At 39.0% G+C, this 17,310-nt stretch overlaps 1 long non-coding RNA gene and 1 other non-coding gene across 2 annotated transcripts; one reads left to right on the forward strand and one right to left on the reverse strand.

Annotated features, from left to right (window-relative positions):
* Nucleotides 1–5,479: 5,479 nt before the first annotated feature.
* LOC130977910 (small nucleolar RNA R71) lies at nucleotides 5,480–5,587 on the forward strand. Its single transcript, XR_009085581.1, has one exon. It is a non-coding gene; the product is annotated as a small nucleolar RNA R71 (small nucleolar RNA).
* Nucleotides 5,588–15,371: 9,784 nt separating this feature from the next.
* On the reverse strand, nucleotides 15,372–16,003 carry LOC130973116 (uncharacterized). The gene is made up of 3 exons (XR_009084023.1): nucleotides 15,986–16,003; nucleotides 15,736–15,893; nucleotides 15,372–15,460 (listed from the first exon to the last, which is right to left on the reverse strand). It is a non-coding gene; the product is annotated as an uncharacterized LOC130973116 (long non-coding RNA).
* Between the last annotated feature and the right edge of the window lie 1,307 nt (nucleotides 16,004–17,310).

Here is a 17,310-nt window from a genome sequence, read left to right on the forward strand (position 1 = left end):
GAAACATAAAGATAAAGATAGAGATACTTATGCAATTCATTGGTGAGAATTTCAGATAAGCGTATGAAGATGCCTTGTCCCTTCCGTCTCTCTGCTTTCCTACTGTCTTCATCCAATCCTTCTTACTCCTTTCCATGGCAAGCTTATGCAAGGGTTTCACCGTTGTCAGTGGCTACCTCCCATCCTCTCAGTGGAAATGTTCAACGCACCCTGTCACGGCACGACTATCCATCTGTCGGTTCTCGATCAGGCCGGAATAGAATCCAGTGATTCTTTTGCGTCTGTCACTAACGCCCCGCCCTCAGGAGTTTGAAGCACGTCACAGTCATTCAATCATTGAATCCTACTCAGAATACCACAGACAAGGTTAGACCTTCCGGATTCTCTTGAATGCCGCCATCAGTTCTTGCCTATACCACGAAGACTCTGATCTCACGGAATGGCTGGCTCGTTTGTCAGGCGAGCGCTCGGTTGTCAGGCGATCAACCATGCATTGTGTATCAGGAATCCAAGAGATATTCACTCAATCTAAGGTAGAACGGAGGTGGTTGTCAGTCACACATTCATAGGTGAGAATGATGATGAGTGTCACGGATCATCACATTCATCAAGTTGAAGAACAAGTGATATCTTGGAACAAGAACAAGCTGAATTGAATAGAAGAACAATAGTAATTGCATTAATACTCGAGGTACAGCAGAGTTCCACACCTTAATCTATGGTGTGTAGAAACTCCACCGTTGAAAATACATAAGAACAAGAGTGATCATTGGTTTCGGCCCCAGAGAGGGAACCAGAAGAACCAAGATGAAAATACAATAGTAAAAGGTCCTACTTATAGGGAACTAGTAGCTTAAGGTTTACAAAGATGAGTAAATGACATAAAAATCTACTTCCGGGCCCACTTGGTGTGTGCTTGGGCTGAGCAATGAAGCATTTTTCGTGTAGAGACTCTTCTTGGAGTTAAACGCCAGCTTTGGTGCCAGTTTGGGCGTTTAACTCCCATTTTGGTGCCAGTTCCGGCATTTAACGCTGGAAATTCTGAGGGTGACTTTAAACGCCGGTTTGGGCCATAAAATCTTGGACAAAGTATGGACTATCATATATTGCTGGAAAGCCCAGGATGTGTGCTTTCCAACGCCGTTGAGAGCGTGCCAATTGGGCTTCTGTAGCTCCAGAAAAGCCACTTCGAGTGCAGGGAGGTCAGAATCCAACAGCATCTGCAGTCCTTTTCAGTCTCTGAATCAGATTTTTGCTCAGGTCCCTCAATTTCAGCCAGAAAAAACTTGAAATCACAGAAAAACACACAAACTCATAGTAAAGTCCAGAAAAGTGAATTTTAACTAAAAACTAATAAAAATATACTAAAAACTCAACCAAATATACTAAAAATACTAAAAACAATGCCAAAAAGCGTACAAATTATCCGCTCATCACAACAAAACTTAAATTGTTGCTTGTCTCAAGCAACTGAAAATCAAATAAGATAAAAAGAAGAGAATATACTATAGACTCCAAATTATCAATGAAACTTAGCTCCAAATTAGATGAGCGGGACTAGTAGCTTTTTGCCTCCGAACAGTTTTGGTATCTCACTTTATCCTTTGAAATTCAGAATGATTGGCTTCTTTAGGAACTCAGATCCAGATAGTGTTATTGATTTCCTAGTTAAGTATGATGATTCTTGAACACAGCTACTTATTGAGTCTTGGCCGTGGCCCAAAGCACTCTGTCTTCCAGTATTACCACCGGATACATACATGCCACAGACACATAATTGGGTGAACCTTTTCAGATTGTGACTCAGCTTTGCTAAAGTCCCCAATTAGAGGTGTCCAGGGTTCTTAAGCACACTCTTTTGCCTTGGATCACAACTTTATTTCTTTTTTTTCTTTTCTTTTTCTTTCTCCCCCTTTTTTTCTTTTTCGTTTTTCTCCTTCTTTTTTTTGTATCACTGCTTTTTCTTGCTTCAAGAATCATTTTTGATTTTTCAGATCCTCAGTAACATGTCTCCTTTTCATCATTCTTTCAAGAGCCAACATTCATGAACCACAAATTCAAAAGACATATGCACTGTTCAAGCATACATTCAGAAAACAAAAAGTATTGCCACACATCAAACTAATTAAGCTAGTTTTAAAGATGAATTCAAAATCCTGTACTTCTTGTTCTTTTGTGATTAAAATAGTTTCATTTAAGAAAGGTGATGGATTCATAGGACATTCATATCTTTAAGGCATAGACACTAAGACACTAATGATCATAAGACACAAACATGGACAAACATAAGCATAAAAATTCGAAAAACAAGAAAATAAAGAATAAGGAGATTAAAGAATGGGTCCACCTCAGTGATGGCTTGTTCTTCCTCTGAAGGTCTTATGGAGTGCTTGAGCTCCTCAATGTCTCTTCTTGTCTTTGTTGCTCTCTCATGATTCTTTGATTTCTAATTTCATGGAGGAGAATGGAGTGTTCTTGGTGCTCCACCCTAGTTGTCCATGTTGGAACTCAGTTCTCCTAGGGAGGTGTTTAGTTGCTCCCAATAGTCTTGTGGAGGAAAGTGCATCCCTTGAGGCATCTCAGGGATCTCATGATGAGAGGGGTCTCTTGTTTGCACCATCCTTTTCTTAGTGATGGGCTTGAGGTCATGCCTTCTCAGTTGAACTGGCTTCCCTCTTGAGTTTCTCTTCCATTGAGTGCCCTCTTCACAAATGTCTGTGAGGACTTGGTCCAACCTTTGATCAAAATTGACCCTTTTTGAGTTTGAAAGGGACCTCAGGGATCACCTTCTTGTTGGCCACAACTTCATAGAAGTGGTCTTGATGCACCCTTGAGATGAATCTCTCCATCTCCCATGACTCGGAGGTGAAAGCTTTTGCCTTCCCTTTCCTCTTTCTAGAGGTTACTCCGGCCTTGGATGCCATAAATGGTTATGACAAAAAGCAATGCTTTTTCCACACCAAACTTAAAAGGTTTGCTCGTCCTCGAGCAAAAGTAGAAAGAAGAGAGTAGAAGAAGAAGAAATAGAGGAGATGGAGGTGGCTTTGTGGTTCGGCCAAAAAGGGGAGAAGTAGTGTTTAGGGTGTGTGAAAATGAAGGAGTGAAGATGGGTTTATATAAGGGTGAAGAGAGGGGTAGGGTTCGGCCATTATGGGTGGGTTTTATGAAGGATGGATGTGAGTGGTGAAGAGAAAGATGGGATTTGATAGGTGAAGGGTTTTTGGGGAAGAGGTGTTGAGGTGATTGGTGAATGGGTGAAGAAGAAGAGAGAGGGTGGTGGGGTAGGTGGGGGTCCTGTGGGGTCCACAGATCCTGAGGTGTCAAGGAAAAGTCGTCCCTGCACCAAATGGCATGCAAAAATGCGTTTTGAGCCAATTCTGGCGTTAAACGCCGGGCTGGTGCCCATTTCTGACGTTTAACGCCAGGTTCTTGCCCTTTCCTGGCGTTTAACACCAGTCTAGTGCCCCTTTCTGGCGTTAAACGCCCAGAATGGTGCCAGACTGGGCGTTAAACGCCCATCTGCTAGCCTTACTGGCGTTTAAACGCCAGTAGGTTCTTCCTCCAGGGTGTGCTGTTTTTCTTCCTGTTTTTCATTCTGTTTTGCTTTTTCAATTGATTTGTGACTTCTGATCATCAACCTACAGAAAACATAAAATAACAAAGAAAAATAGATAAAAATGATATTAGGTGCCTCCCAACAAGCGCTTCTTTAATGTCAGTAGCTTGACAGAGGGCTCTCTGGAGCCTCACATTTTCTCAGAGCAATGTTGGAACCTCCCACCAAACTTAGAGTTTGAATGTGGGGGTTCAACACCAAACTTAGAGTTTGGTTGTGGCCTCCCAACACCAAACTTAGAGTTTGACTGTGGGGGCTCTGTTGACTCTGATTTGAGAGAAGCTCTTCATGCTTCCTCTCCATGGTGACAGAGGAATATCCTTGAGCTTTAAACACAAAGGATTCAACACCAAACTTAGAGTTTGGTTGTGGCCTCCCAACACCAAACTTAGAGTTTGACTGTGGGGGCTCTGTTTGACTCTGATTTGAGAGAAGCTCTTCATGCTTCCTCTCCATGGTGACAGAGGAATATCCTTGAGCTTTAAACACAAAGGATTCTTCATTCACTTGAATGATCAGTTCACCTCCATCAACATCAATCACAGCCTTAGCTGTGGCTAGGAAGGATCTGCCAAGGATGATGGATTCATCCATGCATTTCCCAGTCTCTAGGACTATGAAATCAGTAGGGATGTAATGGTCTTCAATTTTCACCAGAACATCCTCTACAAGTCCATAAGCTACACTTGTCTCTAAGTCACATAGAGCCTTCTTGAAGGTCATGGTGCCTATGGTACAAGGTATTGAAAACTTCCCAGGATCTTGTCTCTTTTGAGGTAATTTCTGCCTAGACAGTCATCCAGTTCTTTGGTGAGCAAAGGAGGTTCGTTCTCCCAAGTCTCATTACCAAATAACTTGTCATTTAGCTTCATGATTGCTCCAAGGTATTTAGTAACTTGCTCTTCATGACATACTCATCTCTTCAGAGAAGAATACTCATCAGAGCTCATGAAAGGCAGAAGTAAGTCCAATGGAATCTCTATGGTCTCATTTTGAGCCTTAGATTCCATGGTTCCTCATTGGGGAACTCAGTGGAGGCCAGTGGACGTCCATTGAGGTCTTCCTCAGTGGCGTTCACTGCCTCTTCCTCCTCTCCACATTCGGCCATGTTGATGGCCTTGCACTCCCTTTTGGATTTTCTTCTGTATTGCTTGGAAGAGTACTAGGAGGGAGTTCAGTAATTTTCTTGCTCAGCTGTCCCACTTGTCCTCCAAGTTTCTAATGGAGGGACCTTGTTTCAGTCATGAAACTTTGAGTGGTTTTGATTAGATCAGAGACCATGGTTGCTAAGTCAGAGTGGCCCTGCTTAGAATTCTCTGTCTGTTGCTGAGAAGATGATGGAAAAGGCTTGCTATTGCTAAACCTGTTTCTCCACCATTATTGTTATTGAAACCTTGTTGAGGTCTCTCTGATCCTTCCATGAGAAATTTGGATGATTTCTCCATGAAGAATTATAGGTGTTTCCATAGGTTCTCCCATGTAATTCACCTCTTCCATTGAAGGGTTCTCAGGATCATAAGCTTCTTCTTCAGATGAAGCATCCTTAGTACTGTTTGGTGCATTTTGCATTCCAGACAGACTTTGAAAAATCAAATTGACTTGTTGAGTCAATATCTTGTTCTGAGCCAATATGGTATTCAGAGTATCAATCTCAAGAACTCCTTTCTTCTGATTTGTCCCATTGTTCACAGGATTCCTTTCAGAAGTGTACATGAATTGGTTATTTGCAACCATTTCAATTAGTTCTTGAGCTTCTGTAGGCGTCTTCTTCAGATGAAGAGATCCTCCAGCAGAGCTATCCAAAGACATCTTGGATAGTTCAGAGAGACCATCATAGAAAATACCTATGATGCTCCATTCAGAAAGCATGTCAGAAGGACATTTTCTGATCAATTGTTTGTATCTTTCCCAAGCTTCATAGAGGGATTCTCCATCCTTCTATCTGAAGGTTTGGACTTCCACTCTAAGCTTACTCAATTTTTGAGGTGGAAAGAACTTTGCCAAGAAGGCATTGACTAGCTTTTCCCAAGAGTTCAGGCTTTCTTTAGGTTGTGAGTCCAACCATGTCCTGGCTCTGTCTCTTACAGCAAAAGGGAATAGCATAAGTCTGTAGACCTCAGGGTCAACCCCATTAGTCTTGACAGTGTCACAGATTTGCAAGAATTCAGCTAAGAACTGATGAGGATCTTTCAATGGAAGTCCATGGAACTTGCAATTCTGTTGCATTAGAGAAAAAAATTGAGGCTTAAACTCAAAGTTGTTTGCTCCAATGGCAGGGATAGAGATGCTTCTCCCATAGAAGTCGGGAGTAGGTGCAGTAAAGTCACCCAGCACCTTCCTTGCATTGTTGGCATTGTTGTTGTTTTCGGCTGCCATGGGTTCTTCTTCTTTGATGATTTCTGTTAGGTCGTCTATAGAGAGTTGTGCTTTGGCTTCTCTTAGCTTTCGCTTCAAGGTCCTTTCAGGTTCAGGATCAGCCTCAACAAAAATGCTTTTGTCTTTACTCCTGCTCATATGAAAGAGAAGAGAACAAGAAAATGTGGAATCCTCTATATCACAGTATAGAGATTCCTTGAGGTGTCAGAGGAAAAGAAAATTAGAAGGCAGAAGTAGAAAATTCGAACTTATCAAAGAAGATGGAGTTCGAATTTTGCATTAAGGAATAGTGTTAGTCCATAAATAGAAGGATGTGAGAAGAGGGAAAGAAGTTTTCAAAAATTAAGTAAAAGATTTAAAAACATTTTGAAAAACACTAATTTATTTTCGAAAATAAGAGTGGAAAAGAAATCAAGTGATTTTTGAAAAAGTTTTTGAAATTAGAAATTAAAAAGATTTGATTGAAAACTATTTTGAAAAAGATGTGGTTAAGAAGATATGATTGGTTTTAAAAGGATGTGATTGAGAAGATATGATTTGAAAAAAAATTTGATTTTAAAAATTAATAACTTGGCTAACAAGAAAAGATATGATTCAAAAATTAAACCTTTCTCAACAGAAAAGGCAACATACTTGAAATGTTGAATCAAATCATTAATTGATAGCAAGTATTTTTGAAAATGGAAAGAAATTGATTTTGAAAAAGATTTGATTGAAAAATTGATTTGAAAAAGATTTGATTTTGAAAAGATTTTGAAAACTTAAAAAAAATCTGCATTAAAAACAAAATCCTCCCTCTTGTGCCATCCTGGCGTTAAACGCCCAGAATGGTGCACATTCTGGCGTTTAACGCCCAAAACTCTACCCTTTTGGGCGTTAAACGCCCAGCCAGGCACCCTGGCTGGCGTTTAAACGCCAGTCTGCCTTCCTCACTGGGCATTTCGAACGCCCAGCCTTTTTTCTGTGTAATTCCTCTGCTGTATGTTCTGAATCTTCAATTCTCTGTATTATTGACTTGAAAAGACACAAATTAAAAATATTTTTGGATTTTTTTTATAATGAGGAATAATCAAAATGCAACTAAAATCAAATAACAATGCATGCAAGACACCAAACTTAGCAGTTTGTATACTACTGACACTAACAAAATGAGAATGCATATGAGAAACAACAAATCACTCAAGTCAAGAGAATTTAAAGATCAGAGCAAGGAAATCATCAAGAACAACTTGAAGATTAATGAAGACACATGCATGAATTCGAAAAATGCAAGAAGAACAGAAACATGCAATTGACACCAAACTTAAAATGAGACACTAGACTCAACAAGAAACATACAATATTTTTTTTGGTTTTTTTTATGATTTTGTAAAATTTTTTGATTTTTCGAAAATTAAGTGAAGAGGAAAAATAAAAATATCAAAATTCTTAATGAGAATTCCAGGAATCATGCAATGTTAGTCTAAAGCTTCGGTCTAAAGGAATTAGACATGGCTAGCCAAGCTTCAGCAGGACATTGCATCCAAGAGCTAAATTGATGAAGATCAATCAGCTTTGGTGATGATAAGAACATCACCTTGAAACACTAGAATTCATTCTTAAGAACTCTGAAGAAAAATACCTAATCTAAGCAACAAGATGAACCGTCAGTTGTCCAAACTCAACAATCCCCGGCAACGGCGCCAAAAACTTGGTGCACGAAATTGTGATCACTACAACTTCGCACAACTAACCAGCAAGTGTACTGGGTCGTCCAAGTAATAAACCTTACGCGAGTAAGGGTCGATCCCACAGAGATTGTTGGTATGAAGCAAGCTATGGTCACCTTGTAAATCTTAGTCAGGCAGACTCAAATGGGTATAGATGATGAATGAAACATAAAGATAAAGATAGAGATACTTATGCAATTCATTGGTGAGAATTTCAGATAAGCGTATGAAGATGCTTTGTCCCTTCCGTCTCTCTGCTTTCCTACTGTCTTCATCCAATCCTTCTTACTCCTTTCCATGGCAAGCTTATGCAAGGGTTTCACCATTGTCAGTGGCTACCTCCCATCCTCTCAGTGGAAATGTTCAACGCACCCTGTCACGGCACGGCTATCCATCTGTCGGTTCTCGATCAGGCCGGAATAGAATCCAGTGATTCTTTTGCGTCTGTCACTAACGCCCCGCCCTCAGGAGTTTGAAGCACGTCACAGTCATTCAATCATTGAATCCTACTCAGAATACCACAGACAAGGTTAGACCTTCCGGATTCTCTTGAATGCCACCATCAGTTCTTGCCTATACCACGAAGACTCTGATCTCACGGAATGGCTGGCTCGTTTGTTAGGCGAGCGCTCGGTTGTCAGGCGATCAACCATGCATCGTGTATCAGGAATCCAAGAGATATTCACTCAATCTAAGGTAGAACGGAGGTGGTTGTCAGTCACACATTCATAGGTGAGAATGATGATGAGTGTCACGGATCATCACATTCATCAAGTTGAAGAACAAGTGATATCTTGGAACAAGAACAAGCTGAATTGAATAGAAGAACAATAGTAATTGCATTAATACTCGAGGTACAGCAGAGCTCCACACCTTAATCTATGGTGTGTAGAAACTCCACCGTTGAAAATACATAAGAACAAGAGTGATCATTGGTTTCGGCCCCAGAGAGGGAACCAGAAGAACCAAGATGAAAATACAATAGTAAAAGGTCCTACTTATAGGGAACTAGTAGCTTAAGGTTTACAAAGATGAGTAAATGACATAAAAATCTACTTCCGGGCCCACTTGGTGTGTGCTTGGGCTGAGCAATGAAGCATTTTTCGTGTAGAGACTCTTCTTGGAGTTAAACGCCAGCTTTGGTGCCAGTTTGGGCGTTTAACTCCCATTTTGGTGCCAGTTCCGGCGTTTAACGCTGGAAATTCTGAGGGTGACTTTGAACGCCGGTTTGGGCCATCAAATCTTGGGCAAAGTATGAACTATTATATATTGCTGGAAAGCCCAGGATGTCTACTTTCCAACGCCGTTAAGAGCGCGCCAATTGGGTATCTGTAGCTTTAGAAAATCCACTTCGAGTGCAGGGAGGTCAGAATCCAACAGCATCTGCAGTCCTTTTCAGTCTCTGAATCAGATTTTTGCTCAGGTCCCTCAATTTCAGCCAGAAAATACCTGAAATCACAGAAAAACACACAAACTCATAGTAAAGTCCAGAAAAGTGAATTTTAACTAAAAACTAATAAAAATATACTAAAAACTCAACCAAATATATTAAAAACATACTAAAAACAATGCCAAAAAGCGTACAAATTATCCGCTCATCAGCTACCAAATAGCATTTACCTCTTGTCAATTCTACATGTTAAAGTTCTGCTAATCATTTTCCTTAATTCTTCATCGGTCATTTTGGTCCAAGCATAACCATACTGTTGACTAGATCAAATCAAAATCAGATTCCTAATTCCTTTCTTGAATCTTTTATGTAAATAGAATTAATTATAAATCTTTTCCTTTTTAGGTTTAGCTTAATTTTAGGAATTTTATTATTAGAAATCTTTTCTTTATTTTATGCTAGTATTTTTCCTTTTTTTCCTATTTTCTAGTTATTTCTATTTCTGTAATTCCTCTATAAAGAGGCTGATTCCCTGTACATTTTATAACACAATACATTCAAACACTTCAATTTGGTATCAGAGCAGGATCTCTGCACTGTGCCTCTGATTTAAAGCTATGGCTGATAGTTCCTCAGTCATTAATCCTGAACAGAAGGAGAATACCACTCCTACTCCATCAGATTTAAAATCTGAGCAACGGGTACTAGTTAGTGGTGACTCCCATTCAGTTCAGATCACCACATTTCGACTCAATGGGTCAAATTACCTTAGGTGGTCTCAATCAGTTCAGATGTATATCCGTGGAAGAGGGAAGATTGGATATCTCACTGGTGAGCGAAGCCAGCCTAACATCACTGACCCACAATATCATGTGTGGGATACCGAAAATTCCATGGTGATGACATGGCTGGTGAACTCAATGGAGGAGGATATCAGCAGTAACTACATGTACTATACCACAGCCAAAGAATTGTGGGATAGTGTCAAGGAGATGTACTCTGATCTTGGGAATAAATCCCAGATTTATGAACTTACTCTAAAAGCTAGAGAAATTCAACAAGGGAGTGACAATGTCACCAAATATTTCCACACATTGAAGCGGGTGTGGCAGGAACTTGACCACTTCAATAACTACAAGTGGAATTCAGCCGCTGATGCCAAACACCACCAACAAACAGTGGAAGAAGGGAGGATATTCCAGTTTCTTGCAGGCCTCAACGTGGAGCTAGATGAAGTTCGTGGCAGAATTATTGGAAGAGCAATCATACCCTCAATTGGAGAAGTATTTGCTGAAGTTAGAAGAGAGGAAACTCGTAGAGCTGTGATGATAGGAAAATACAAGACTGAACAGACCTCTTTGGAGTCTAATGCACTTTTAGTGGCACCTGCTGCACTTAAAAGTTCATCAAATCAGAAGCACCCCTCCAATCTTTGGTGTGACCACTGTAATAAACCTCGTCACACCCGAGAAACCTGCTGGAAGATTCATGGAAAACCAGCACATCTTAAAGGCAGCAAACCTGGTCCCAAAATACGCTCTACCCCAACTGCTCATGAGGCTGAAAAATCATCATTGAGTAAGGAACAGGTTGAGCAGCTCATAAGGCTGTTAAATTCCAGTTCTGTGTCTAGTACTCCTAGTGGTTCTTTGGCTCAAACAGGTAATTTTAGTATTCCTATGTCCCTTAATTGCACCTCAAACTTGAATGCACCATGGATTGTCGATTCAGGTGCATCTGACCATATGACCAGCCTCTCCCCTTTATTTAAAACTTATTCTCCTTGCTTTGAAAATAAAAAAATTAGAGTTGCTGATGGTAGTTTTTCATCTATTGCTGGAAAAAGGTACAATTAAACTGTCCAAAAATATTGACTTAAGAAATGTCCTACATGTACCAAAGCTTTCTTGTAATCTTCTCTCTATTAGTAAGATCTGCAAGGATTCCAATTGTGCTGTGACATTCTTTGACACTCATGGTATTTTTCAGGACCGGACTTCGGGGAAGATGATTGGCAGTGCTAAGATGATGGATGGGCTTTATCACTTTGAGGATATTTCGGAGGATAAAATAGCTCAAGGATTTAGTGGTATAAGTTCTATGCCTATAAAGGACCAAATAATTCTCTGGCACAATAGACTAGGACACCCTAGTTTTCCATATCTCAAACATTTGTTTCCAAGTTTGTTTAAAAATATTGATTCTTCCTTACTTAAATGTGAAAGTTGTATTCGTTCAAAAAGCCATAGAGCTCCTTATTACTCTCAACCTTATCATGCATCTAAACCTTTTCACTTGATTCATAGTGATGTATGGGGTCCATCAAAAATAACAACTCAATTTGGAAAAAAATGGTTTGTAACTTTTATCGATGACCACACACGACTATGTTGGATCTATCTCATGCATGAAAAATCTGAGGTTTCTAAAATTTTTCAATATTTTTCAACAATGATAGAAACACAATTTGACACAAAAATTTCAATATTAAGAAGTGATAATGGCACTGAATACTTTAATAAAAATCTTGGTGAATTTCTTCAAAAGAAAGGTATTCAACATCAATATACATGCCCCAATACACCCCAACAAAATGGCATTGCTGAAAGGAAGAATAAACACCTTCTTGAAGTAGCACGTGCCATTATGTTTGAGGGTAATGTTCCAAAGTATTTATGGGGAGATGCTGTTCTAACAGCAGCCTATCTCATAAATCGAATGCCCACACGTGTGTTAAATTACTGCACACCGTTGGATACTTTCAAAAAGAATTTTCCAGCATGTAGGTTGCATTCTGACTTACCTTTAAAAGTATTTGGTTGCACTGTGTTTTTACATACACCTTCATATTGAAGTAAACTTGATCCAAGGGCAGAAAAATGCATTTTTATTGGCTATTCCCCAAGTCAAAAGGGTTATAAATGTTTCAATCCACACACCAAGAAATTTCATGTAAGTATGGATGTTACTTTTTTGGAACATGAAACCTTTTTTCAAAAGAATTCTCTTCAGGGGGAGAGTCTAAGGGAAGAAAATTTTTTGCATGAACCTTTACCCACTCCTATCTTACATATTGAGGATACAACTTCCACTAATCAAGTAAATTCTGAAACCATTGCAAAACAAGATGTGAAAACCAATTCTGAAATTGTGCCAGAATTAGTTGGAATCCAAACAGGAAAAGAAATACCACAAGAAAAGGAGCTTCGGTGTTATGTTCGGAAATATCCCAAGAAGACTAGAGAACAGCCCATCATCTCTGTACCAACCCAATCTGAAAACCCGGAAGATGGCCCAACTATAGTACTTCAGGAACTTCCAGGTAAATCTGAAATTGTCACTTCTAATAATAATTTGCCAATAGCCCTTAGGAAAGAAACCAGAACCTGCACCAAAAAAGTACTCAAAAACAGCACCAACCATCCTATTTCCAATTATGTCTTTTACCAAAATCTCTCTCAAAAACATCGAGCTTTTACTTCTAAAATTACAAATCTGTTTGAGCCTAGGAATATAGAGGAAGCACTAGATGATCCCAACTGGAAATTAGCAGTGATGGAAGAGTGGCATGCACTCAAGAAAAATGAAACTTGGGAGATTGTAGATCTGCCACAGAATACAAAATTGGTTGGCTGCAGGTGGGTTTTTACCATCAAGTGCAATGCTGATGGAAGCATAGAGAGGTATAAGGCTAGGTTAGTAGCTAGGGGATATACACAAACCTATGGAGTAGACTATCGAGAGACTTTTGCTCCAGTTGCCAAACTCAGTTCTGTGCGGATTCTCTTATCTCTTGCTGCGAATTACAATTGGCCTTTACATCAATTGGATATAAAGAATGCTTTCCTGAATGGGGAACTAGAGGAAGAGGTGTTCATGAAACTTTCACCTGGATTTGAAGCTGAACTAGGGAGGAACAAAGTGTGCAAACTAAAGAAATCTCTCTATGGATTGAAACAATCCCCAAGAGCTTGGTTTGAACGACTTGGAATGGTGGTGAAGGGACTTGGTTATACTCAAAGCCAAGCTGACCATACACTTTTCTATAAGCATTCAGCAGCTAATAAAACTGCCATCTTAATTGTATATGTGGATGACATTATTCTGACAGGTGATGATTTTTGGGAGCTAAAAGACTTGAAGGAGAAGCTTGCCAAAGCATTTGAAATCAAAGAACTTGGCTCATTAAAATACTTCCTTGGAATTGAATTTGCAAGGTCTAAGGAAGGCATTTTTATGAACCAACGAAAGTACATCCTAGATCTTTTAAAAGAGACGGGATTACTTGGTTGTAAAGCTGCTGAAACACCTATAGAGCCCAACTTAAAATTGAAGCCAGCTGAACCAGAAAATGTAATGGACAAAGGGAGATATCAGCGGTTGGTAGGGAGGCTAATCTATTTATCCCATACACGCCCGGATATAGCCTTTGCTGTGAGCATGGTAAGCCAGTTTATGCATTCACCTGGTCAAGAACACATGGATGCTGTCTTTAGAATCCTAAGGTACTTGAAAGGGTCGCCTGGGAAAGGGTTACTCTATAAAAAGCATGGACATCTTCAAGTAGAAGCTTATACAGATGCAGATTGGGCTGGGAATGTCATGGATAGAAGGTCAACATCTGGGTATTGTACTTTTGTTGGCGGAAACTTGGTTAGTTGGAGGAGTAAAAAACAGAGTGTTGTGGCACGAAGTAGTGCAGAAGCTGAGTTTAGAGCAGTGGCTCATGGAATATGTAAAGCACTATGGGTAGAGAAAATCCTACAAGAACTAAAAGTTTCCATTTCTCCACCAATGAGGTTGTATTGTGACAACAAATCTGTAATTTCCATTTCTCATAATCCAGTGTTGCATGATAGAACTAAACATGTTGAAGTTGACAAGCATTTTATCAGGGAAAAGATTGAGAGAGGACAGATTTGCATCTCCTATGTTCCAACTACGGAACAATTAGCAGATGTTCTAACTAAAGGATTACCCAAGAAGACTTTTGATAGCATAATAAGCAAGCTGTCAATAAATGATATCTTCAAGCCAGCTTGAGGGGGAGTGTTGACTAGATCAAATCAAAATCAGATTCCTAATTCCTTTCTTGAATCTTTTATGTAAATAGAATTAATTATAAATCTTTTCCTTTTTAGGTTTAGCTTAATTTTAGGGATTTTATGATTAGAAATCTTTTCTTTATTTTAGGCTAGTATTTTTCCTTTCTTTCCTATTTTCTAGTTATTTCTATTTCTGTAATTCCTCTATAAAGAGGCTGATTCCCTGTACATTTTATAACACAATACATTCAAACACTTCAATTCATACACAATGAAATTCTGCAATAACATTTAGAAAAACCAAAGCCTCAGATGCAATGGTCTTGCCAGTTGTTTAATGTTAAGCCTGTTCAGGATCTCAGGTAGCCAATCTTCATAGTAAAGAGCAAAGAGTGCTGGAAAAATCTTCTTCCATAAAATTTGCATGTTTATATCATATATTTGATCCATCCTGACCAAAATATTAATTTGATGTTCATATATATATTTAAATATGATAGGATAAGTAGATGGAATTGAGGAAAGCCATAAGGAATATAAAAAGTTTATACCTGTAGGGGTGAAAGGAGTAGTGAAAGAGCTTGCCAGTGTTGGAGAAGACGATGAGTCCAATCTGGGCGTCACAGAGGACAGAGAGCTCCTTGGTCTTCTTCAAGAGTCCGTTCCTTCTCTTTGAGAACGTCACTTGCCTCGTCGTCGTGTTTTCTATCTTCTTTATCTCTATCTTTCCCCTTCCCATGTTTTATTCCACAGTTGAAAGAAAGAAGAACAGAAGGAGCCAGGAAGAGAGTAAATCCGAGTCAACACCTCACCTAACCAACTCTCCCACGATTTCCTTCTTTGCTAAGCTATTTAGGAAGCAATGCGTGAAATCAGGAAATTTTAGGATTAGTAAAATTAAAATCAGAGCTCCTTATCTAGAAAGTCAATTTAACTCCTTAAATAGAAATAAACAAATCTAGAAAATATATAAGTTACTAAGTCATAATGACAGAATCCGTTACATCTCTCTTCATCAGTTTAATGGATAATGTGAAGCAAGTCCCACAAACATTGTTCTCTCTTCAGAAAATGTGTGAAGTTGTCAAGTTTCTGCAGAAATTTGAACCTTTTATTCTTCTTATTGTAGGCTCAATCGTAAGTTGAACTAGTCATTCAAACTTTTAAATTAGCATATTTAAATATAAGGTATAGGACTTACTTGGAGAGTGTCACCAGAAGAATCATACATGCAACGGGGTTCATTAATCAATTCCCACCCAAAAATGGTGGGGTCATTTAGAAATTCAATTTTAGTGATAGTATTTTTCCTTGTCAAAACTGTCTGCAGAAAAATTGAGACAAAAGTATTAATTGACATAAAACCAGCCTCATGTAAACATGCAGCTAAAATTGAAAAGTCAGCAAAACAAAGAGAGAACACTGTCATCATGCAATCTAAATTTCAAAGAGAACTACAGATAATCATCTTTCTTGGAAGGGCAAGAGATGCAAGCTTCATAATCATAAATAAGGGAGAAAAAAGAAAGAAATGAGCACAACAAATCAACAATCAGGTCCTTAAATAAAGACTCGATAGCATTATTAGATAACACTCACCTGATGATACCTTCATCTTTGTTACCATCATTGGAAGGAACAGGCTTAAATAAAGACTGAATCATCTCAACTCTAGGTTAAGTGCGAACTGCGGCCCTATAGCAGGATATAAAAAAAATCAGCGGCCAGCGCCCAATCCTCATAAGTTTAACTAGTTTCTGAAATATGGCATTCAATGTTAGATAAAAAACTCTAACTTTTCAACAATAAGAATAGAAAATAATAAGATAAAACAATAGAGAATACTAACCTTATTGTTGAAATTCCAACGCCCACCCTTTGGAATGAAGTTCTCCTCATTTTCAACTACAAGTTGCAAATACAGGAGACATATGAGAACACCTTCAGAGGCCTTAAAATGATAGGTCTGTGCTTAACACCTGCTTCACATAAAATATTTTTGTGAAATCTGTGGAAATTAACACTGAGTAAGAGAATTTAAATATTAAGTTAAATAAGATAATTCGGGTTATTATTTTCCTAGTATTCCTAATAAACAGAAATATAACATTTTAAAATTAACTGAGTAAGAGAATTTAAATAAACCAACGCTTCTGATAATTTATTACAGGAATATATTATCTAGTAATTGGTAGTAATCGAAGCATAACCATAATCTTAACTTGCACTTTTGCAGAATCACCTCAAACATCAGATACACCTCAGAGTGCAAAATCGACGGCACAAATGAGTTCTAATATAATAATTCCTAAAAAATAATTAATACTAGGGGAGGGGGGAGTAGAAGTTACCTTGACGGCAAGAAGTCCAAGTGCAAAAGCACTCCCTTTCTCAAACAGCAACAGCTTCTGAACGAGGTCTTCTTCAGTCACGGGAGGAGCTTGGAGGTGCTGAACCAAAGCCGAAATAGCTCCTCCTTTGACAATCACGTTCACCACTTCCTTTGCAAGACACAACCACCGAAGGATTTACACCAAGAGACATGCACGACCGAATTTGCCAAAAACCGAAACGAAGGGAGCACACGCTAGAAGATCGAGGAAGAGGAATGGAGGATTTACCATTTTTGGCAAGATAGGCGAGCACGTGAGTGGTGCGCTTGGCGGTGGCTCGATCTGACTCCTTCCATGAGAAAGTGGAGTTGAGGATGGAAACCTGCTCCTGGATGTCGGCAAAAATGGCGTCGCAGGCGTCGCCGATTTCTCTCCCTCTGATCTCAGATGCTACGGTGAGCTTGATGGTGACCATGGCGAAGAGAGGAATACGGTGGCGTAGATCTAGGGTTTCTATCTCACTCTTGTTCTTCTTTTTTTTTTGGACAAGTACATTAGGGACTGCTTATTTGTTTGGAGGATTGGGCTTAAAAATTTAAACTAACATTAATTAATGGAGGTTTCATATTTTGCCATAAATAAAATATGTTATGGAGGTTTTTTAAAACTTCCACAAAAAAGTCCCATAAACAAGTAGAAATCTTGTAGTGAAAAAGTCAAGAAGAAATGGCGATGTCATGGCATCGAAAACTGGGCCACATGTCAGAATGAGGCTTGGAAATTCTTATGGAACATAATCTCATTCCCAGGCTTAAATCGGTAAACTTACAATTTTGTAAGC

The sequence above is a fragment of the Arachis stenosperma genome, chromosome 4, assembly GCF_014773155.1.
Source record: "Arachis stenosperma cultivar V10309 chromosome 4, arast.V10309.gnm1.PFL2, whole genome shotgun sequence".
Taxonomy (NCBI): Eukaryota; Viridiplantae; Streptophyta; class Magnoliopsida; order Fabales; family Fabaceae; genus Arachis; species Arachis stenosperma.